We start from the raw sequence: 22954 nt of genomic DNA, 5'->3' as shown, positions 1-22954 counted from the left end.
GTTGGGAGCAGAAAAGGAGGATCTACTGAAATACACTGCTGAGGGGAGGAGCAGGTGAGACAGGGGAGTCTGCTGTGCCATATGTGGGTTAGCTCCCTGGCCAGCGATTAACTCAGGCTGTAGCTGCGATAGTGTGAAGACTTAACCCCTAGGCTACCAGGAAGGGCCTAATCAATCACTTTTAGTATGAAAGTACAAAATATATATTTTTTGGGGGTCAGATGATTTCAGCAGGTATTTCCCTTATCCAACTACATAGCCTTGAGAGAATAAAAAGACATTTTGGGGTCTGTTCAGTGTGTAGAACTCTGCCAGGTTTGCTGGGCAGGCCTTGTTGTGAACCACATTGGATTTGGATTTCTCGAGGCATCAGTCTGGCTGGTAAAACTCCAAGTTTTAAGCCCAGAGAGGTGGCTTGGGCTGGTGGAAAAGTAATATTGCTGCTTCCCCTCAGGGCCTTATCTTCACAGAAGCTAAGGTGACAACCATACTCTTTAATGATAGCAGTGGTAGGAGTAAGAAGAAGGCATGAGCAGCCTTGACATTTACCTTCTTTTCTTTCCTGTGTTCCTCCTCCTGCTGCTGATGTATTTTAGTGGAAAGAGCCCCAGGTAATGAATCAGAAAAGCAGGTTGTGATCCGACTTGTCCATGACAACTAATGAGTTGGTTTGGGCTAAGCTACTTAAACTGAAAAATTGTCATTCCTTCCCCTACCACATCATAGCCTCATCTCTGATTCTCTTCAGCCTCTAAGATTTTAGGTGCTGTGCCCTCTGAACTTATTTGTATTTTGTTCTCAGCACCAGGACTGAGATGGTCTCCTGGAGGAGACTGAATTCTCCTCTTAATGGGTGAGTTGACCAGTATTCCTCAAACCAGTAGCGGGACTAATTGAGGATATTTTTCCAGGATAGGAAGAGGTAGGCCACCTGTGAAGTTCAGGTGGGCCAAGTTTGTCATCCTGTTTTAAGTTTGTCATCCCTGATGAAAAAAGGCGGGGTCTACTCTTGCCCGGATGTGAATACCACACAGATTGCTGCCCCCAGGGTCAGGTAATACAATGATATCTGCCACGTCTTCTCCTATTCCATCTCCCAGTCATGCTGTCAAGCCACTTGGAGATTGCAGCCATCACACCTCTTTTTTTTTTTTTTTAAAGATTTATTTATTTATTTATTTATTTATATATACAAGCACTGGGTACAGTCAGAAGTGCAGGAGGGTGAGAGAATTCACCAGAGCCAGAGCGGGGAGCAGAACAGGCAGAAGGACTGAAGTACACTGCTGAAGGGAGCTGTGGGCGGCAGGAGAGGTCTGCGCGCCATGTGGGACCCTCCTCTGGTGGTCGGGGAGCAGCCGGGGATCGAACCTGCGCTGCAGAGGCTGCAGGCAGCTTCGCAACCCAGCGCTCAACCGCTGCGCCACCGGGGTGGCCCCACACCTCTTTTCACATGATGATGATAGTGTGTAGTAAGTGGACTGACTTCATGTATTGCCATGGAAAGCTTTAAGAATGAGTGGGGCTACTACCAGACATGCTTAATGTCATGGAGCTTTTGTCATCCTGAAACTGCATTGCAACTATTCAGTGGATGGAAATCTATAGTCAGAGATGCCTTTTAAACATTGGTGAATGGTTAAAATCACCTACAAGGAGGGAAAAAAGAGTCAAATTGTTGCTGCACTAGGTTCTGTGCAAAACCAACTGTGTGTGGAAGAAGTCTACTCTGGCGATTCCGCAGAGAGGAAGATAACTTAGCTTATTTTTAGAGAGTTCCTATATAAAAAGATTCCATATAGATTCCCATATGGCCTAGCTGCTCATTTCAAAAGGAATCATTCGGCCTACTTATAGCCCATTCCTGCAAAAAATTTCATAGCATCATCAGTAAATGAAGTCTCTCTGTCACCCCCATTTTTTTTTCTTTATTTGGGACTGTCCAAGGAGAGGTGAAGAGGTTAGACACAGAGATGTAGACCCTGTAATTTCTCAAAGGACTCCCGCATTATCATTGATTTGGTGCACGTCTGCAGGACCCAGCCTCTGGGGAGGGTGTGTGATAATAACCATTGATTACTTTGGAATCCAAGAGCAGGGTGGTTTGGGAAGTTGTGTGGGCTGAGCTTTTTGTTCCTAAGTTAACTCCAGGAAAAATAAACAAGCATGTTGAGTCATTTATCTTCATGGTCGCTAATAAAGGTAGTGGGTTGCTGGCAGTTGTATTTACATTATTATTTTTGAACTATGACAGAGGGAAGTCAGAGAACTGACTTGACCACCAAAGCAACTCTTAAGAGTGGCCAAAGTAAGGGGCAATTAGGACCCTGCTGTAGGACTAGTGTGCAAATATGTGTCCAGCATGGTCTGGAATAGGAAAAGTCAGAAATAACATAAGGGTCCATTAATAGGGACTGGTTAGGTCGGTTACGGCGCATCCTTTGCCATGGACTATAGTGTGTCACAGATCATCCTCCCAGACACACCCAGTGATGAGGATCATGTGCATGTAATTTATTATGAAATCTCCCTAGGACAACCTTGTAAAGGATTGGGGAGACGGGAGAGAGGAAGGGAAAGAAACAAACTCCCAGTGCCTGCCTGGCTTGGGAGCTCTGAAGAATGAATTGTAGCTGCTGAGGCAAGGAACTGGGTTTTCATAATTCTGCAGGTCTTTACAGTGCTCACTATATTCAGGCAAAATGGCTCTAGAAACCAAAAGGCAGGTCTTAGAAGAGAGTTTCAGGTGCAGGGAGTTAAAGAAAAGCACACAAAAGCCTGGACACACTAGAGTGATGAAGGGATTGGAGGCGTCTGGTTTGAGTCTCTGTTTTACTACATAACTGTATACAAGAAGAAAGTAAAGGGTTAAGTATTCCCATTGGAAGTTTTTTTTTTAGGTTTTTGAAAAAAATATTTTATTTTATATATTTTTTACATCATTTTCCATTTTTGTACAGTGTATGCATTCTCATCTAGGTTATAGTCCCCGTGAAATTCCCACTACCCATTTACCCATGAACTATCACCATGGTCCCTTGTGCTCTTCCTGCCCCATTTTGATCCTAATACCTCCCCCCCCTCCCCGTAACTATAATAAAGTAAAACTCAAAATCAACAGGCAACTATAAAACATCGGAAGTTCTTTATGATAAGCTCTGAGCAAAAAAGCAAGTTACCAGGAAATATATTCTGGGGTTTTTCCTAACACCAACCAGCTTTCCAACACCAGTTGGGTATCCAAGGAAGGGGAGCACTTCTTACTGTAAGTCTCAGTTCTCACAAAATTAAAGTGCTCTGGGCCTCCCTGGTGGCGCAGGTGGTTGAGCGCCACACTGTGAAGCTGTCTGCAGCCTCTGCAGTGTGGGTTCGATCCCAGCCGGTTGGGGAGAAACGCACGTGGCGTAGCAGACTTCTTCTGTCTTGTCCTCTGCTCCCCTCAGCAGTGTAATTCAGTCCTTCTGCCTGTTCTGTTCCCCGCTCTGTCTCAGGTGAATCCTGTCACCTTCCCTCACATCTGGCCTGTACCCCGGTTATTGTATAAATAAATAAATCTTCAAAAAAAAATTAAAGTGCTCAGTTCCACAAGACTGTCCACACTCCATGTTGTCACCTGTACTCTGGCAGACTGGTTACAAATCTGGGGCTCCCACTGCCCCCTTCTCAGGCCTGGTAATTTGTTAGAATGGTTTGCAGGGCTCGGGAAGTCATTTTATTTATATTTACTGTTTCATTATATTACAGCTCAGGTGCAGTAAAATGGAAGCGATGCATAGGGCAAGGAGTAGGAATTGGGATGCCTCACTGGGCACGCCCCCCTCAGGGCACACGTACGTACGTGTTCACTAACATAGAAGTTCATCAAGTATTATCGTTCAAGAATTTTCATGGGGTTTAATCTCCAGCTGCTCTCCTCACCCCACTTCCCCTTCCCCCTGCCCCACTTTCCTTGAGGTTGGTGGATGTAGCTGCAAATTCTTTGGGCTTTCTTGTGACCATCCCATCCTAAGCCAATCTGGGGGCGCTACCTGTTTCCCCTCATTATCATAAACTTAGATGTGATCAAAAGGGGCTCCATATGAATAAAAAACACACTCCTGTTATTTGAGAAGTTCCAAAGGACTTTCTTCCAGGAACGAGGAACAAAGACCAAATACACTGCTTTGTACCCTATGCCCATAGAGCTTGATGTCAATCTTTTTTATTTTTTTATTTTTTGTGGGACCCTCGCCGGAAGCTGGGAATGAACCGGCGCTACAGATGCTGTGGGCAGCTCCGCAGCCCAGCGCTCAACCGCTGTGCCACCAGGGGAGGCCTGATGTCAATCTTTTAAATAAAAAGAAATGTAAGTGTATGTCAGTTTAAAAAAAAAAAAGGCTGAAAGAAACAGACTTAACTGTTTAATTGTATTGCTGGGGCCTCCCTGGCGGTTCAAGGGGTTAAGCACCATACTATGAAGCAATCCGCAGACTCTGTGGCATGAGTTCATTGCCCAGCTGGCCAGGGAGCAACACTCATGGCACAGCAGACCTCTCCTGTCTCACCCGCTGCTCCCCTCAGCAATGTATTTAGTTAGTCTGCCTGTTCTGCTCCTCACTCTGTCTCTGGTGAATCCTCTCATGCCCCCACCCCCATCTCTGGCCTGTACCCCAGCTCTTGTATGCATAAATCTTTAAAAAAAAATTGTATTGCCACAGGAGGAACTGGGGAGGAGGGAGGAGAGTTAGGTGGAGATATTTCAATTTTATGAGCAAGTATATTATTGGTTACATTAAGAATGAAAAATAAAACAAAGTACAGGATTTCTGCCATGCGATCAGAGCATGTGCCTCTGTAGTAGATGAGCTTCTCCATCTGCAGTTTTAGGAACCAGACAGGCCACACTGAGTGAAAGGAGCAGAGTGACTGCTTCGTGAATATAGTATGTTTCCCTGCCCTGAACAAAGCTTTGAAGTCTGTAATTACATACAATACTGGACTGGAAATTGTGGCTTCAGTGGTCTCTATTCCGGATGCCTCATTGTCATTTTAGGCTGCCTTAGGAAAACATGTTTTTAGCTGAGTGCCTCCTCTTCGTGGTTCAATCCCTATCCATTGGATGTTAATTAGTTTGACTTCTGCTCCTTGTGGGAGACTGAGTGTCGTGGTGGAAAAACTATTCTCATATTGTTTTCAGCTTGGATTGGTAACCCTGGTAGAAAACTTAATTTGTAGGTAAAAGAAACTCTTCCCACTGGATGGTAGAGATTATAGATCCGGGTTGATATAATCACTTTCCCCTGGCCAGTAAACAGGCAGGAAGGACCACAAAAAGATCTGCAAAACTGATCACAAACTTCCTGTTTTTTTCCTTCAAAGATTTATTTATTTATGCATACAAGAGCTGGTGTACAGAGCAGAGTTGCAGGGTGGTGAGAGGATTCGCCAGAGGCAGAGCAGGGAGCAGAACAGGCAGACTGACTGAAATACACTGCTAAGAGGAGCAGCAGGCGAGAAATGAGAGGTCTGCTGTGCCATGTGGGTAGCTGCCTGGCTGGCCAGGGATTGAACTCGTGCTGCAGAGGCTGCAAATAGCTTCACAGTGCTGTGCTTAACCCCTTGTGCCATGAGGGAGGTCCACAAACTTCCCTGTTATATGAAGCCCAAAGTGAAGTCTTATTGTGTATAGTACCGTGTGAAACTCTGGACAAAGAACTGCATGAAGTCTCTACACCTTGCAGCTGCAAAATTTGTGTAGGACCAACTCTTGCTTCATTTTATTCACTCAGTCATCTGTCCATCCGTCCATCTATCCATCCATACACCCACCCACCCTCCAATTTAGCCTCCCATATTTCTGGTAATTGTTGAGAGATGCCCATAAGCACTATTCCTAGTCTCCAGGCAAACACACACAACACACCTCCAGCCTCTACCAACAGTCTTTAGTATATATTGAAACCATTTTAGCCTCCCTGACTGCTTCTCACTGTTCTAGCCCAGGCTTCACATTTACTTTTCTCTCTCTCAGTAGTAAGGGATTAATATCCAAGACACATTTTTTAAAATCACACAATTCAACAACTAAAAAGCCAAACAACACAATTAATAAATGGGTATCAGGCAGGAACAGACAATTCACCAAAGAGGATACCTAGAGGGCCAGTAGACATATGAAAAAAGTGCTCATCACCACTTCCAATAAGAGAGATGCAGGTTAAAACCATGATGAGACACCATCTCAAACCCATGTTTGTTTGTTTTTGTTTTTTTTGCTTCAGCATTTGTGATATGTTCTGTATCCCCATTTTTAGTTTTTATGGGTTGTAATAGGGATAGACTTTCAGACTATTGTCTTTTCACCTTTTGAAGTAATGTGAGAGCTGGTAACAGTGAGAATTATTAGGTATAAAAGAGGAGACCAGGGCAGTCGGGTACCAAAGGACCATCTCCAGTGAGCATGAGGGATTTAAGAACTCTACGCTGTGGGCACCAGAGCTGTGAAGTGGGGGATCCACAGGGATGCTTCCTCTAGGCCAGGTCATTGGTCTCAGTGTCTCTTAAAGTCTCATATTAACTTACTCCCCTGGCTATCTTTCGAACACAAGATGCAGCACTAGACAGAGGCTGTAGTTAATGTGGGATCACAGGTTAGAAAATGTCCTGTTTTCTTTTCAGCACAGAGCCCTTTTCTGGGGTATTTGTGCTTATAATTAACAGGAGCGTAACTCTTGCTTAATTTCTGGTTTATGCAGTTGTCATTTGTTCCTAATTTTAGCCCTGAGGTATGGGGTGACAGATGTTTTGACTATCCCAGGCTTGGCTTTGAGAAGTAGCCTCTTTGGGGAGACAGTTGATCCAACTTGTTTCTCCCTGCTGATTCAGGCTATAGTTGTTCTAAATTGAGAGCCTCAAGTTCTAGCCAGTATTTTGTACTCTACATTCCTGGTCCTATAGATCTCCAACAGTGCACCCCATGCCCCAGATGCCCCTCTATCCAGTGCAATGCCAGGTCTCATGAGTTTCTGGTGTTGGCATGTATCCCTGAGTTAGAAGCCATAGGGGGTTCCATGCAGCAGTTCACTTTCCCTCTTCTGGGTTGTACTGCCCCAGTATCACTATAAACACAGTCACCTAAAGTATTTCCTACCCATTTGCAGCAGACCATTGCTCCTAGTCTGTGTTGTGGGTAGTCATCCATTTTCCCTGCAGAAGACAATTGGCAAAGGAGAAATGTACAGTCTTAATCTGTAAATAAAAAGGCAGAGAGCAGAGAGTTAATTTGGAGCTGACAGACAATAATTGGCAATTATCTTATGGAAGGTTTATTATTTTGCCTTTTTTTTTTTTTGCCCATTTTTGTCCATTTATGTATGATCCACCTGGAATTGATTTTATTGGTAGTATGAGTTAGGGAGTCTGGCATTATTTCCCCATATCTGACTTGAAACCATGCATTTTAAGATTATCTTTCCCTCATTGATCTCCAGTGTCACTTTGTCATAAATCTAGATGTTATTTTTCTAAATTCCATTATATTCCATTGATTTGCCTAACATTGTGCCAGTGCCAGTATCATCTGAATTAATGTAACTTTAAAGTAAAATTTGCTATCTATTGAGTAAATCATCTCACTTTTTCTTATTCATATTTTCTTGGCTATTTTGGTCCATTGGATTTTCATTATATTTTAGGATAAGCTTTTTAATTGTCACAATCCCTTGCTGTGATTTTTATTTAGATTACAATGAACCTACAGATAATTTTGGTAAGGAATGACATCTTTACAATGTTGAGTTTTTCAATCCATAAATTCCTTTATGTATTTAGGGTTTCTTTATTTTCTCTTCATGTTATTTGATTTTTTTCTGTTAGAGGTCTTACATATATTTTATCACATTTATTCTCAGGTATTTGATTTTTTCAACCTTTTATTCTGAAATAATTTCAAACTAAAAGAAAAGTTGTAAGGATAGTACAGAGAGATCCTGTTCCTTTTAGCTACAGTTAACATTTTGAAATATATTTGCTACATTTGCTTTGTGATTCTTTTTCCATCTTATTTCTCTAGATATATCTTATTTTTTATTTTCTAAATAATTTGACAATAGATTGCACAAATCAGGTTTCATTACTTCTTAATAGTCTGTGTGCGATTTCTAGGAATAAGGAGTCTTTTATGACCATAATGTTATTATCAAATTTAGAAAACTTACCTAGATATAATATTAATACTTTTATCTAATGCAGTCCACCTTCCAATTCCATCAACTATCCCAATAATATCCTTCTAGTATAAGATGTATTTCAGGGATATACAGTGCATTTAGTTGTCATTTTATACTAGTTCTTTAATTTGGCACAGTTCCTCAAGCTTTCTTTGTCTCTCATGATACTGACAACTTGGAAGACTGCAGGTCAGTTATTTTATTGACTGTTTCTCAATTTGGATTTGTCTCATGTTTGTTCATGATTAGATTAAGAGTATATGTTCCCGCTGGAATGTTGCATAAGTAACACGTGTCTCGTAGGGTATCACATCGAAGGCACGTGATGCCTACTTGCCTCTCATTGTTAATAATTTTGATCACCAGCCAAAAATATTGTTCAGTTTTTTCCAGTGGATGCAAACCATTGCTAATAAGCAATGTGTGGGAAAACACTAGGTCTTGAAAACATCCTGATCAAATTTTAGCATCTGTGGATAATTCTTGCCCAAATCAGTGTTTGCTACATTGATTACAAAAGATTGATTTTCCAGCTCTACCCCTTCTTTTTTTTTTTTTTAAATAATAGATTTTTATTTTTATATTCCCCATACAATTGCAACCCCTCCATTTTGACCCCAATCCCTCCCCTCCCACCCCCCACCCCCCAAAAAGTGTCTCTGGCTCATAGTTTTTTGTTGATTTTGATTTTCACTTTCTTATAGTTATTCATTTTCCTGGTCCCTTATTTAAGTTTTCTAGATTCCTGCTATGAGTGAGACCCTCCGGTATTTTTCTTTTTCTTTCTGGCTTATTTCGCTGAGCATGATCCCTTCCAGCGCCATCCATGTTGCTGCAAATTGCATGTGTCCAGCTCTACCCCTTCTACATTTATTATTCTGCATTGTACTGTCAGGAAGAGCCCTCCCCCCATCACCCAGTTTCCTTCCTTCCTTCTTTTAAAGACTCATGGATTTCCGTTATACTCAGTGGGTTATAATCCATTATTTCCCTTATAGTATTTTCTGATGCTGAAATTGCCCCAGATTTGGGAACATTTTCAAGCTGGGTCCCTGTCCTTTGACTGCTGCCCTTTTATATTTTGAGCATTTGTTACTTTCTGGCCCAATAAGGTAGTGTGTGTTCATCTATTTCTTGTCCATCTCAGCCCTGGCAGCAACATGTCTGCTCCTATTGTTTGTCCCTGGCTTTGGATGGAGGGGTGTTCATTACTGCTGTGGTTTTATTGCTTCTAGGCTCTTTCAGGGGCAAGAGCTGGGATACATCTGTAGGTGCATGTGTGCATTATATACATGCAGATGAAATTATAAAATTGGGCCTCCCCTGGTGGCGCAGCGGTTGAGTGCTGGGTTGTGAGGCTGCCCGCAGCCTATGCCATTCCAGTTTGATCCCCGGCCACCGGCGAGGGTTCCAAAAAAAAAAATTATAAAATAGCTATAAGGTGTCTATATATAAATACATAATTAAAAACATAAATTCATGTTGAGATCCTCAATTGCAACTGCACCCAGAGTTCTGATTTTCCATCACCTAGGATTATCTATATAACTTGCAGAGTTTAATGCAAGATGAAATGAGAGATCCTTTGTTCAGAATTTATCTATAATTTTAAGACAGTAACAGAGGACCATTAATTAAGCAAGGGATTCTTCTAAGAAAGGGGACTATGTGACCGTGTAAGTCTCCTACCTGAGAAGCAGCCTCTGCCTTTGTCATCCAATATTTGTGTCTGCCTTTCTCCCCAGTGAGAATGCTCACTGGAAATATTGGCACATTCACCCATTTGTCCATACCACTTGGGGACCATATGCAAAAAGAAAATGTAGAACCCTTTATTCAAAAAGCCAAAAAAAAAAGGCATTCAGTTTACTAAAATATAATATTTTTCCTTTTCTTTTGTGTCTCTTGACTTTTGGTGAGTTATTTTTGTTTTGGTACTTAAATTCATTCTAAATAAAGCAAAATAAAATTTAAATTACTAGCATGAAGTCTACTCTTTGATTTTTTTACTGTACAATGAGCATTTAAATGTGATTATTAAGTAAAGAATTTAAATTATTAGCAGACACACTAAAACACAAAAATAGTATTTCCTTGCTTGTATATGTATATGAATTTTATTTTTACCAGAACAGTGGAATCCTTGTACAAAACTAATTCAACTATTTTTTTTCAAAAGATTTATTTATTTATGCATACAAGAACTGGGGTACAGGCCAGATGTGTGGGAGGTGATAACATTCACCAGAGACCGAGCGGGGAGCAGAACAGGCAGATCTACTGAAATACACTGCTGAGGGGAGCAGCGGGGAGATAGATGATGTCTACTGTGCCATGTGGGTTAGCTCCCTGGCTGGGGATCAAAGTCAGGCTGTTATGGTGGTAGCTCTGAGACTTAACCCCTATGCCATTCTTTTGTGTCTTTGTCCTTATATGTGCTTGGTTAATAGAAGGAGGTGTGAAAGGCTATGAGGGAGCTTGTAGGTTGTCAGCGTTTCTTACCACCCATGGCCTACTTTCTTTTTTTTTTTTTTTAAAGATTTATTTATTTATTTATACAAGCACTGGGTACAGTCAGAAGTGCAGGAGGGTGAGAGAATCCACCAAAGCCAGAGGGGAGAGCAGAGCAGGCAGACTGATGAAGTACACTGCTGAGGGCAGCAGCGGGCGGCAGGAGAGGTCTGCGCACCATGTGGGACCCTCGCCTGGCAGCCGGGGATCGAATTGGCGCTGCAGAGGCTGTGGGCAGCTTCGTATCCCAGCACTCAACCGCTGTGCCACCAGGGGAGGCCCCCATGACCTGCTTTGTACCCTCTCTCTGGTTCAAACAGAAAGTGGAGTCTCTTGGAGCTGTCCGTGGTCTCATCTACTCAGTTGTAAAATAGATGAAACACATTTTCTTTCAGTCACTGAACTCCCATGCCTTGTCGTGTTAGATTTCATTTCCAAAGCTTCAATGCAAAGATAATTTAGAATTTCAAAATTGTGACCAGAGAGTGTTAAACCAAGTGCAGCGTCCTTCTGAGCGCAGCACCTGGTGTGGTACAGAGCTGACACATCTCCTGTTTTTCAAGAATGTTCTTAGACTCCGTTCTCTTCTCCCAAGGTCTTGAAGCTCCAGCAGAGCCCCAGAAACTGCTCTGTTGCAGTTTGTGCATATTTCTCAACATAATTAAAAATTCTTCTCTGACCTGGTAATGCTGAAGGCCTTGGTTCTATTGTCTCTCTGATAGTCTTAGACTTTTCTTTCGAAGGCTGTGGAGAGTTTTAAATTCAAGGGACTGTTTCATTTTGTTTGTTGTACAGTTTTCAACTGTGCTAATTGTTGTTAGCAGTATCTTTGATTGAAATGATCATTTCCCCATGATTGGAAGTGGAATTTAATTATTCCCACTTTATAGATGAATATAATGAGACATAGAACACATAAATAACTTAACCTAAACAAATTTGAGACTTATAGACCCAATGGCCTAGGATGCTTTAGACTTATCTTAGGGAATAACACAAACTTTTCCTTATGAAGACTCTGGGGTCTGTTTTATCTATAGTGATGAGGTCACGCTGAAAGTATAATGAACATATCCTTTGCCAGAAGCAATGCATTGCCGCTGAGAAGTTGGCAGTGACTTAATGTGGAGAAGTTGGATGAGAACTAGGTTTCCAGTGTAGAGAGAAAAAGTGGTAAGACGAGTAGGCCTAATAGTATCCAACACGGAGGTGGACATTAAGGACACTTACCCATGCTCGACTCCTCTAATGCGTGGACTTTCTCAAGCTCCCTGCCCTTGCCACGTCCCTTCCCCTTATAAGGCCTTTGTACTTGCTGCTGTCCCAGCTACCAAGAGTCCTCTTCCCTCCTTGTCCAGTTAGTTCTCGATGCATCTAGTGCCTTGTCCCCAGGAGAGTTTGCCCAACTTCAGAGTCATCTCAAATCTCTGTGAAAGGCACTTGGTGGACTGTGTGCCTCTCTCTCATAGGACTCCAGAGTTGTGGCTTTATAGTTATTGGTGTAATTATTTTGCTTCACTCCTGTTCCCTTACTGGGCTTGGCACCTGGGATGGAAACTATGCCAGTGTTTACTCACCACTCTCTCCCTCGTATTTAGCCCACTGCCTAGAGATTGTAAGCATCCAAATAAACATTTGTTCAATAAATGAATAAAGGAAAGATATCTTGTTAATTTCATCCTAATTATGGATTTTGCCAGCTTATTAAGGTGTTTTCTGAAAAGTGGGTCTGAGTGAGTAGCATTTAGGATAGTTGATTTCAATTTTGAAAAAAGTGAAAGATGGTCTTCAAATGTCCTTATTTACAAGTAATTAGTATTCAACCACTTCCACCATCTGGAACCTGGTTTGAAGTGCCAAGAAAAAATGTGTTTAGAATTTAAACGGATTCTCCCAGAAACAACAGTGTCAATGCATTGCTGAAATAGTCAAGGTAGGCTGTGTGGATGAAAAATCTGTTCCTTTTTTGTTCATCTCAAAAAAAAAAAAACCAAAAAAAACCTGTAGACATTAGAGTGCAGACCTATCAGGGTAAGTGAAGGGGAACTGCCATTTTCAGGAAATGAGGGGAATCTCTCCTCCCACTTGCTAATCAGCCCAATGGAGACAGACTAGTTCTGATGCTGCTGTGGGTGTCATTGGTTGTCTCTCAATAAAATAGGGCTGAGAACTGAAAAACGTTGTGCTTTTTAGTGTATTTCCTGATGAGTGGATCATGGCTCAGGAAGCCCTTTAGCCACTGAGGAGCTGAAACCAGCCTGCTGATGGTGTGGAAACCAAGGGGCAAGAAGTCATATTTAGACATGGCTATGGACCGGCAGGATGAACAGTGTGGTTACAGTAGTTGGAGAAGGGCTGGGAAGCCAAAAGTTCTTTGAAAGTAATGAAGCCACTCCCAGACAGGTTGCACAGTGTGCTGGTCTTTTTCTACACCTACAACAGTTGACATTGGCTGTGTGGGATTTTCCATACCACTCATTCTCTGACGCCAGCTGGGTGTCTAAGGATTCGACTCAATTCTAACACTAACTTCCCTGAGTGACTTATCCCACAGGTTAAGGGCTTGGTCCCACAGGACTGACCCCCATGTCAGAGGCCCAATTCTAAGTCTCAGATTGTTAACTCTACTTCTTGCTAACTGGCTATAGAGTTGGGGAGGGAGGCGTGTCTGCCTTTAATCTATCTAGCAAGGTTTGATAACTTGCTAAATAGTCTCCCATGTTCCAGAGACTAGAGTTTAATTTGCTATCAGTTGTTTATTATGAAGGATACAACTCAGGAGCAATCAAATAGGAGAGATGCACAGTGAAAGTTGTGTGGGAAGGATGAGGCCCCTCCATGCCCTCTGTGGGTGCTCCACCCTCCCAGCACCTCCATGTATTCACCAACCCCAAAGTTCACCAAATCTTGTCATCATTCAAGTTTTTATAGAACTTAATCTCTGAGTGGGCGTAGAAGTTCCTCATCCTGACAGTACCTTCCAGAGGATCTCCAGAGGCACTGCCTCTCACCAGATGTGATCAATAGGGGCTCCTTATGAATGACAAATGACTTCTATTACTCAGGAAATTCTAAGGATTCCAGAAGCTCTGTCCCAGAAATAGAGACTAGGTGGTGAGAAAACTTTTCCCATTTCCCTGGAGTGTTCAGATGTGTTTCCGCAGGAAATGTGGTCAAGACTGTAGGCCTTTCCTTGGAGACACAGGTGGACTCCGTGTGCCTGATTGCTGTCACCTTCCTGGTGGGCACAGATAGTTGTAACCCTATCACAGCGAGGGGTGAGGCTGGGAGAAGCTGTAACCAAAAGTGAAAAGAGATACCAGAAGAGCTTCCTGCTGCTCTTCTAGGGGCCAGAGAAATGGCAGTCTCAGGGGTGAAAAGCTTTGCATCCTGATCCACCCTCATAGGCATCTGAGAATGTCTTATGTGCAGAGATGGTGCCCTGTTTCCCATGGGGTTCTGGCTGCCATTTAACCAACAACCATGCGGCCCTTTGCTGTTTATAAAGTGCTTCAAATCCTGAATGTGGGAGCAGGAAATAGGTGTTCTGTCAGTCACTTCATGCTTTGGCCTGAGACTCCTCATGAGGAAAACATGGAGTTTGGAGTAGAATAAGTGTCTGCTGTGGGTGGAAGTGATATGGTGAAGTCCTGACCCCTCCCCCCCCAGTACCTCAGAAAGTGACCTTACTTCGTGATAGGGTCTTTTGGAGGTGGGGTTGACTCCTGATAGCTTCTAAGAACAAAGCTTACAGGCAAAAAAGAAATATGTCAGATTATAAGGGAAAGAACACCCACTGAAATACAGTAATCAAAATACTGAGCCTAAATATCTGTGATATAGTAACAGGTGTTACTTTCGTAATGGATTGAATAGCAAGATGTAGTGGCATGTAGTAAAGATGATGGGTGAATGGTGTTTCAACATACCTGCACAACCAAAATGTGACATAAACATATTCTTACTGGAGTTGACACTAGATGCTGCTAATATGGTATGTGGCTACATTCATTGCGAAACAGCAGCTAGCTATCCACTGCTAGTTAGTGGGAAGCAAGGATTTTTTTCTTTTTCCATAAATTCAAGTTTGTGGATTCCTAATGGCATCCACTCCTGGACTAGACACTGTCTGAGGGGCTTTCTCAGACCTGTGATCAGGTGACTAAGGCTTGCACCCAATCTGAGGCTAGTGTCAGTGTGGCTTGGCCTGGGTCTCACTCACCCTCCTTTGCCCAGGCTCTTCCTATTGCCATGGCAGCGGGCCCTCTGGGTTCTTCTCAGTCGTGGGCACCAGAGCATCACTGCTGCTCCTGGAGATTTCTCTACCTCTCTCATCTGTGACTCAAAAAGGGGCTGAGAAGGAGCCAAGGACCAACCCCTTCGGCAGCACCTCCTCCATCCTGCTACATGATTCAGCTGAGCTCTTCTGGGATCCTGCACAGACAGGAAGTAGCTGATTTTCTCTCCCAGGAATTCCGTCCTTAGCCTTGTGATGGAGCCAGCTGTGGATGAATCACGACCTCCAGTCGGCTGGTCTCCACTCGCACAGGCCACCTCCCGGCCAAGCTAGTATGAGCTCATCTATTAACTGGGTGAGCTCATCTACTTAATGCTATGACCACGCACTCTCCTGTTTCCCCACACAGTTTCTTATCACACACAAAGAGAAACCTCTGTTTGTATCTTGTGCTATGAACATAGGGAGTACCTCACCATAAATGGAAACACTCTTTTTATGGAATAAGGAAAGGTCTTGCTCTTCTTCATTAAATGCAGAGGTTACATGATCTCAATTTGAAGGAATATGAATGGAATTTTACAGTTTTCCCTCCATTCAAAGAGATGCTCCTTCTGCACTTGAATATCTAGAAAATCAGGATGTGTCTTAAAATTCCTGGCATCTTGTTTTCACAAAAGAGAGAGACTGCTGGGAATTAGAGGATTTTGGTAATAGTGAGACCAAAGCTTCTGCTGACCCAAGAGAAGGCTTAGTCACTTAGAGTGGACACTCAGTCAAATGTACCTTTATTTTTTGTGGAACTTCTGGCTTTTGAATTATGTTCCTGGTTTTTGAATCAGACTCCTGGGTGGCATGTTTTATTTATTTAATTAAAAAAAAGATTTATTTATTTATACAAGCACTGGGTACAGTCAGAAGCGCGGGAGGGTGAGAAAATTCGCCAGAGTGGGGAGCAGAGCAGGCAGAAGGACCGAAGTACATTGTTAAGGGGAGCAGCGGGCGGCAGGAGAGGTCTGCGCGCCATGCGGGACCCTCCTCTGGTGGCCGGGGAGCGGCCGGAGAGCAGCCGGGCATCGAACCGGTGCTGCAGAGGCTGTAGGCAGCTTCACAACCCAGTGCTCAACTGCTGCACCACCAGGGAGGCCCCGTGGGTGGCATGTTTTATAGATATGACAATAAATGCAATAAATCTTCAAAAAGAAGCAAGGTCTTTGCAATGGAAGCAGCTGTTATTTATTTGCATGTGTGGGTAATAAATATAATTTAGATCATAATTTAGAAAATGCATAAAGTACAAAGTGTATGTTTGTGAATCTATTTAATAAAAGGACCATGCTTTAGCAAAGCAAAACAAACAAACTCTATTTGAGATTGTCATTTGACAGCTGGCAGGATGGTTCTGTGTTAAATACTGACTTGACTTAACCAGCAGCTATTTTAACTTTAACTTGAATCCTGCCAAAGATCTGCAAAATCTGCTTTTTCAGGACAATGGGCTCAGGATAGCAGAGACATTAGAGTTGTAAGTGGGTAATTCCTTTTCAAAAGTTTGAGTTACACCACTTCACTTTCACAAAAGACCTACATTGGTAGCTATTTTGCTAACCAAAAAGAAATTGGAAGAGGATTTTCCTTTTATGACAAAATTCAGAACACAAAAATAGTGTTAAACGTTAGTTTTGCAGCTGCAGTTCCAGAGGGGGGTGCCATCAACCCGCCAAGACACACCAAGCTCCTTCCCAGCAAACTACTTTATACAGGTGCACATGTGTCTTATTAATGCTGCTTTTACTATATACGATTGTGATTTTAGGTCTTATATATTTCAGAATATGATTTCATAGGTTATTTTTTGGATCTGGGAACATTAAAAAATGTACTACATGAAATGTTAATTGATTGTGCTTTATGTGATTTCATCTTACAAAAATTTTCATAAGACTGCTATACATTAGGATATCAGGGAAAACCTGTATTTGCATAATAGTTAATAAATTTTTTTAAAGTAATTATAGATTCAAGGACGTTGCAAATAAAAATGCTCTTGGGAGATATTCTTCCAGCTTTCCTTGTAGTAGCATCTTCCATAACCAAGGTGTTGACATTGGTCCACAGAGCTTATCCAGATTGTTCCTGTTTATGTATGTATGTGTGGCTCTATGCAATATTATCGCATGTGTATATACATATAAGTACTACTAGTTATTTATCCAAATAACGTAAATATATACTACAAAATGATCTATCTATACCTATATACATAGCAATACTTTACAATTACCAAATCATGGAACCAATCCAAGTGCCCTTCAGCAGATGAGTGGATAAAGAAACTGTGGAGCACATATTCAATGGAGTATTACATAGCTGTGAAGAAGGATAAAATGGTGGCATTTGGGACAAAATGGATGGACTTTGAAGTGATTATGTTGAGTGAAATCAGTCAAAAAGTAAAAGATTTCAGATGGTTTCACTCCTCTGTGGAATATACACACCCAAAAAACCAATTACATGTGGGGCCTCCCCGGGGGCGCAGCAGTTGAGCGCTGGGTTGCGAAGCTGCCCGCAGCCTTTGCAGCGCTGGTTTGATCCCTGGCTGCTCCTGGGTCTCACTCACCCTGGGTCTCACATTTTGGTTGTGCAGGTATGTTGAAACACCATTCACCCATCATCTTTACTACATGCCACTACATCTTGCTATTATAAATAAATAAATAAAAGCCTTGTCTTCAACTCCTGGTGGCCACCGGAGGAGGGTCCCACATGGTGCGCAGACCTCTCCTGCTGCCCGCTGCTCCCCTCAGCAGTGTACTCGGTCCTTCTGCCTGTTCTGCTCCCCGCTCTGGCTCTGGTGAATTCTCTCACCCTCCCACGCTTCTAACTGTAATAAACAAACAAACAAACAAATCTTTAAAAAAAAAAATTACAAGCAAACAATAGAAGGAATAAAAATTTGAGCTTGGCAAAAAAGAAGATAATGGTGACCAGAGGGAATAGTGGAAATGGTGGAGGGCATGGAGAGGGAGGCACATAGGTTTGGTGGAGAGAAAAACAAAATCCAAAAAACCCAAAAGCAAATAATTTTTATTGCTTTTATTCTGAAATGCTTTTATTCTCAAATAAAGATGTATCATATAATTAATATTTATGCTTATTTAAATTTTGTATACATATATGTGCAAATATTTCAAGTATCTTAAGTGCCTTCTTTTTAAAATGATAATTCTTGCCTAACAAGAATTATGAACATTAATGGTTCAAAAGTCTATCATGCATATGCATATTTTTAGAAATTTGGAAGAATTAAAATGTTCTTTTCTATGTAACCATTTAAGGGTTTTTATCAATCTTAGGAAATGGCATCTGTTCTTATAAATGTAGGCCGAACAGACTACTATGAATTCATTTGGAGCAGCAGCAGGTTCCTTTTTTTTTTTTTTTTTCTTTTTCTTTTTCAGGAATTTGGCTGTGGTCTGAGTAAGAGGAGAGGAGTCTTTCCCTTCTCGCCTGCTAGTCCTCAGCCTATGTGCCTGGGGTCACGTTCAGGGGAAGTATCTCTGCTATGGGTCTCCTGGAATACAGCAAAGCCCTGAGTCATACAAAATGCCTGCCAGACAGTATGAAGCAGCAGTTAGAAACCAAGTAGGTCAGGGGAAGAGGTTTGACAAGTAAAGACCAGTGATATTGACCATTATGTAAATGAAGCTGGAGTTTAATCAGCCTTGACTTATCAAGGCCCTTCTGTGAGGGAGGCACTGTGCTGGCAAGGGTGAGCTCATACAGATTACTAGATGTGCTTGATCAGGGAGGAAGGTGTGTGTACAGGAAAGGTTGTTAAGGAATGCATCTTGGAGACATCTGGGTTTTGTGGGGGGTGGAGTAGAAATATCTGGAAGATAAAGGATTCCAGATCGGGGCCTCCCCTGCTGGCGCAGTGGTTGAGCGCCGTGCTGTGAAGCTGCCTGCAGCCTCTGCAGAGCTGGTTTGATCCCTGGCCACCAGCAGGGTCCCACATGGTGCGCAGACCTCTCCTGCCACGCCTGCTGCTCCCCTCAGCAGTGCATTTCATCAGTCTGCCTGTTCTGTTCCCCGCTCTGGTGAATCCTCTCACCCTCCCGCACTCTGACTGTACCCAGTGCTTGTAAATAAAAATAAAAATAATAAAAAAAAAAGGATTCCAGAGCTTTTCCATGCTGTCCACATCACATGCCAGCCACACCTGACTAGTAGTCTTCCTGCCATGGAATCTTTGCTAAGTTGTCTGTTTTACCTAAAATGCCTAATAACCACTCAACCCAGTTCCAGCATTACTTCCAGAGAAGTAACTTCTAGAGAAGTAACACTGGAGGAGAAGGTAAAGGAAACCTTCTTTACCTGTACCAGATGGAGTGGTTTCTTCATCTGTGGTACCAGCCCTTTATTATTATATATAGTACTTGCTGTGTTACTTTTATTTTTTAAAAGATTTATTTATTTATGCATACAAGAACTGGTGTACAGACCAGAGGCGTTGGGGGAGGTGTTTTGAGAGGATTCACCAGAGACAGAGTAGGGGACAGAATAGGCAGATGGACTGAAATACACTGCTGAGGGGAGCAGCGGGCTAGTCAGGAGAGGTCTGCTGCGCCATGTGGGTAGCTCCCTGGCCGGGGATGGAACTCATGCTGCAGTGGCTATGGACAGCTTCATAGGTTGCGTCTTAACCCCTTGTACCACCAGGGAGGCCCTGCATTACTTTCAGTTTCCTTTTTCCAACTTTACCAAGGTACACTTGACAAATAAAATTGGATATATTTAAAGTGTACAAGATGATGATTTGACATGCTTCTACCTTGTTAAATGGTGACCACAATCAGGTTAATACAATTGTCACCTCACAGAGCTACCTCTGGTATAGGTATATGGTGAGAACACTTCAGGTTTACCTGCTTAGCAAATTTGAAGTAACAGCAGTGTTAATAACAATAGTCACTGAACTGCCCATTCGGTCCCCAAAGCTTATTCATCTTAAGTCTTATACCCTTTAATCAGCTCTCCTTTTGATTCTTTGTTAAAGTTCCATCTCCCTGCTTACATTACCCATCTGCGCTTGTGTGTTTTTTCACCTTTTACATTAGAGCCTTTAGCATATTAATCAGTTATTTTAAATTCATGGTCTGATAATTTCAAAATCTCTGCCATATCTGAGTCTGGTTCTGGTTTTTTTTTTTTTTTTTTGTCGTGTGTGTGTGTGTATGTGTGTGTAGAAGAACTGGGGAATAGATCAGAGGTGCAGGGGGGCGAGAGGATTCACCAGAGACAGAGTGGGGAGCAGAACAGGCAGATCTACTGAAATACACTGCTAAGGGGAGCAGCAGGAGAGACAGGAGCAGTCTGTTGCACCATACGTGGGTTAACAACCTGGTTGGGGATGGAATTCAGGCTGCTAGGTGACAGCACTGAGAGTTAACCCCTAGGCCACCACAGGGGCCCCTGTTTTGTCTTTTTATCAAACTTTGTAATTTTTTGTTGAAAGTCAGATATGATGTAACAGGTGAAAGGAATGGAATTACATGGGCCTCTGGTGTGAGGTTTTATGCTTATCTGGATAGTAGTTTTGCTGTATTTACTGTTTGCTGTAGCAGTATGTGTAGAGGCTTAAGTTTCCTTTAATATTTTTGTATTTGTCTCCCTCCTGCCTTAGATTTTCCTAGAGACTCCTTTAAATAGGGTCTGAGACATTTGCTTTTTAAAACCATAATCTCCTGTTAATACACCTAGGAACCCTGCTGGTTTGGAGGTGCTGAGGGAGGAGAATCACTCTCTAATCCTATGATTACATCTGTTTTAGTGAGCCTGAGTTGGCTGTTTCTCTTCCTCCGGGTCAGTTAAGCTTGAGTAAAGCTCCAGTTGGTCATCTTTCTGGTAACTAACTCCTCCTGAGGTCAGAACTTGTTAATGAGAACAGTTTGGTTTCCTTTCTTTCTGCTGGAAGCAAGAGGGGATTTTTCTCAGATCATTACAGAGAGAACCCAACAGGATTCCTGGAAGTAAAACTCACAGAAGTGTGAGAAGCCCCTGAGATGGGTCCCCTTAAAGTTTTTAATTCTCAAACTTGTCTACACTGAGCCTCCAACAACTAGTCACTAGGTTGATGTGTCCCTGCGGATACTGACTCCTGCTGGTGGCTGTGAGTGATGTGGTCATTTTGAAGATCTCGCTGTGCTATATGCCATTGTGATGATTATAGAATGTCTTATTTTCGCTGCCCGATTCTGAGGTCCATGAGGAGGGGTCTGATTTATCTTTGTATTTTCCAGAGATGTGCTGAGAGATACTGATTTCATTTCTTTCTCTGTTAAAGTCAAAGAATCCAAATTGTAATTTATAGGCTCCTTGTCAACATGACATGCATGACTTTTAAATTCTATTTCCGTTGTTTTCCTTTTTGTAGGACTGAGAATAATGGTCTTGGCAGTACTATAGTCACCTCACAGCACGAGGGAAGACACACCAGTTATAACTATAGGGGGGTGTATTCTGCTCTGATTCTCAGGAATTGGCTGTGCTGTATTCAATGATGTCTGTGTTGCTGCTGTCATAGACCAGCTCTTGCTCCTATATGAGAGGCAGATAGGATTTATCTTTGTGTATCCACACACCGCCCCCTTTCTCTCTCACTAGAATCTTTAGGGAGGGTTGAGTCACCACAAAGGGTAGTCAGCACAGAGAGGAAGACTCTGGCATGCATGAAGTCACCTCATTGTGCTAATGTGCCTCTGCAGAGCTGGAGCTGGGGAAGCTGAGTCATGCCCAGCAAGTCAAGGGTTGTTGGAAGTGAACTTGAGCCTCTCCCTGGCATTGCTCTCTCACAGGTACATACTGTTATTTCCATCCATTAGAGCAGATAAAGGATAATCATCTACTGGCCTCAGATTCTCTTCCTTTTTTTTTTTTTTTTTTTAAAGATTTATTTATTTATTTGTACAAGCACTGGGTACAGTCAGAAGCGCGGGAGGGTGAGAGAATTCACCAGAGCCAGAGCGGGGAGCAGAGCAGGCAGAAGGACTGAAGTACACTGCTGAGGGGAGCAGCGGGCGGCAGGAGAGGTCTGCGTGCCATGTGGGACCCTCCTCCGGTGGCCGGGGAGCAGCCGGGGATCGAACCGGCACTGCAGAGGCTGCGGGCAGCTTCGCAACCCAGCGCTCAACCGCTGCGCCACCGGGGAGGCCCAGATTCTCTTCTTTTTTATTTCACTTCCTTTGGTCCTTAGGGAGGATTTGCTCAATCTTAACTTCTCTGAGTTTGCCCAGTTTTATCCACTTTGGGTGTTTCTTGGTTTAGAATCCCCACCCCTTGGGCCTAGTGGCGCTCTGTGATCGTATAGAATCCCCAGCCCCCTCATTTGCCAAATTTGGTTCCCTGGCTTACTTTTACCCTTCTTTAAAGACTCAGCAGAGACAGCACCTCCTTCTGAAACCATTCCAGAAAGCCTAAAATTTAGGGGAAAGCCTAAAATTAGATGGCTTTTTTTTAAAAAATTGTGATTAAAAAACATACACATTTATCTTCAACAATTTCTAAGTGTGCATTACAGTAGTATCAACATAGGCACATTATTGTATAACAGGTCTTAGAAATTTTTCATCTTACAAATTTGAAACAACACCCACTGAACAGGCACAACTCCCTTGTCCCCATCTCAGCCCCTGCAAACCACCATTTTACTTTGTTTCTTTGCGACTGACCATAGTAGATGCCTCATATAGGTGACATCATGCTGAACTTGTGTTTCTGGGACTCTTTTGTTTTGTATAATGTCCTCAAGATTCATTCATGTAATACAGCATGTATCAGAATTTCCTTCTTTTTTTAATGTCTCTGTAATGTTTATTTCATATGGTTCCCATTTATTTTTATTTATTTTTTATTTCTAAGCCAGTGTTGCGGACTTTTAAAAAAATTTTTTTATATATTGTTTCCATCATTTTTCATTTTTGCACAATATAAGCATTTT

The sequence above is a fragment of the Talpa europaea genome (assembly GCF_964194135.1).
Source record: "Talpa europaea genome assembly, chromosome: 14".
In the NCBI taxonomy this organism is placed as follows: domain Eukaryota; kingdom Metazoa; phylum Chordata; class Mammalia; order Eulipotyphla; family Talpidae; genus Talpa; species Talpa europaea.
The sequence above is the reverse complement of the archived record's forward strand: the minus strand, read 5'-3'. Positions refer to the sequence as shown.